The following is a 2,296-nucleotide window of genomic DNA, read 5'->3' as shown; positions in this document are numbered from 1 at the left end:
AATAAAATGAGATTAAAAAAACACTACATAGATTAACCTTAATAAATATAGACATTTAAGTTATGACATAAATAAGCAACAAATATCGGTTTCAATTTTTGGCAGAAGGCCAACAATTTCGGGGCAGGGTGTAAACCGATCACATTGACCCCTGTACTCAACCTGTACTTAATTCATCGAGGATGAAAGTCAAACTTGTCCTTGACAGAATTTTAACTTGGAACGTAAAGACAAAGACGAAATACCGTTAAGCATTTTGCCAGGCAAACTAACGATCCCGGCTAAGCAACACATATCAACAGAGTATAGTTTGCGGTTTCACGTTCCATCCCTCTGTTATCCTTGAATAAATGTCTCCAACCAAAGTACGTGTTGGCCAAAGTCTTATAAATTAAATTTTTTGGAGAGAAGCTGTAGAAATCCTTCGAAAGAGAATCGCTCCTGCTCTTGAGCGTTAAAATTAAGCCTCCGCTCAGTTTAGAACCACCATATAACATTTGGACACCTTTACTATTCAATCTAGGTCTTTCTGTGTCCTCTCAAACATTCTGGAACCCTCTACAAAGCAGTGCCTTTCTCCTCTGGTTCAACCTTAAAGAGACCACACTGAAATCTGATTTAGTGTCTCCGATCAAGACATAAAATAAACATACCATAAACTATAATATTACACGGGTATGATAAATGTTGCAACAAAACGAAACAAACAAGAAATGAATGTGTGAATGAATATACACATCTTCAAGAAGTGTCGAAGACATAAGATTCAGTCTATTCGTTGAATCTTCGTACTCTCTTTGCAACAAAGTAGGGTCGTTGGTCTCTGAGTTCATTTCCGACCGATTTATTGTCAGAGTAGTCTTCACTTTTTCGCAGGCACTCATAGTCAATGAAGGTTTGTACTGAAAGTTGTATTTCCCATTGTCTTGATTCTTTCTCAGGCTATCGAGCGCAGCGCTCTGCCTAGTTATACAGCTGGTGCAGTTGTGAACACAGTAGAGCCTTCTTCTAGAGACATACTTGAACAAGAGCTAAGTTGTGCCTCATTCACACTGGTCGTTCACAATTTATAAATCACTTGCAAATGATAGTTCATTGACCGTACAGTGTGTTCATTAAGTCTTTTAACAGATACTGTATTCCAGTGGAGTAATTTGAGTAAAGTTTTGTGTGGTATTACTTTAAAGCGATTTGTTGTGTAAGGCTGGAAATAATGAGAGAAGGTACAAAATAAATTACAAAAGGAAGAGGAAAAGATAACAAGTGAAACAAAGTTGCAGTTTTACGTTGTGTTACTATGTTTCGGGGTTATAACCTCTTCTTCAGGACATTTGGAAAAACAATAAAAAGTAAAGATAGAAAAGTCGTTGATCAGATGTGTAGGGGAGGAAGGAAGAGGGAAAAGAATGAGGAAGGTGACTTGCGCAGAATGCTGTCGCTATAACAACCAATCAGTTTCATGTACTTCCTTCATGTTATTCATGGCTGGTCTCAATTTATTGAAAAGTAGAGCCTCCATAATTCTGAGATTGACTCTGTTGCGTTGAGTGGCATTTTCCTTTTGTAGTTTACTTTGTACCTTCTCGCATAGTTCCGGTCTCATACAACAAATCCCTTTAAATTAATACTGTATTGCGTTTTGCTGAGGTTCTAGTGATTCTTCTCGCCTAACAATCCTGGTGAGGGAGACGATTAATCCACGATGACCGGACCGTGCAACCGGTTACACTGGACTACATACTACCAATAGCACACATCAACAATCTGACATATTATGTCATAACACGATATCATTATCAGACTTATTTCACTAAAACAAAGTAAATAAATAGCTTTAGCAGTAAAGACATATTTTACTAAAACGGAATCAACAATAACACCATATTAAATTAGACATAATAAGTTATGAAAGGATATGTTTTCAGCATATATTCTTGTTATTTAGTGGATGTCAAAATTTTTGAAATAAAAAAAAGACGATCATATGTCCTTATGGATGTTGTTTTGCAACATATGAAACGTAGATTGAAACGGACACTCCTTGGTTTAGGGAATTATTAATATATAATTATCAGGTTATGTTACCAGTGGCAACGTTGTGTCTTCGTAAGTATAAATATTTCTTGCATTATGATATTATCGTATATCGTAGGAGGTGTCTTACTGGCGGAATGGAAAAAAATAAGAGATGAGAGAAAAAAGAGATTGAACATACACAGATAAACACGTACACACATACAAACACACGCATATATATATATATATATATATATATATATATATATATATATATATA

General features: G+C 35.6%; 1 long non-coding RNA gene across 2 annotated transcripts in view; it reads right to left on the bottom strand.

Annotated features, from left to right (window-relative positions):
* Positions 1-823: 823 nt before the first annotated feature.
* The window catches only part of LOC128251003 (uncharacterized), a 43,632-nt gene continuing 42,159 nt past the window's right edge, over positions 824-2,296 (bottom strand). For both annotated transcript variants that reach the window (XR_008266918.1, XR_008266917.1), the window contains exon 4: positions 824-1,204. This is a non-coding gene — a long non-coding RNA (uncharacterized LOC128251003). The remainder of the gene's footprint in view (positions 1,205-2,296) is intronic.

This window comes from Octopus bimaculoides, chromosome 2, assembly GCF_001194135.2.
Source record: "Octopus bimaculoides isolate UCB-OBI-ISO-001 chromosome 2, ASM119413v2, whole genome shotgun sequence".
Lineage (NCBI taxonomy): Eukaryota > Metazoa > Mollusca > Cephalopoda > Octopoda > Octopodidae > Octopus > Octopus bimaculoides.
Note: the sequence above shows the minus strand (reverse complement) of the source record. Positions and strands in the feature narration are given on the sequence as shown.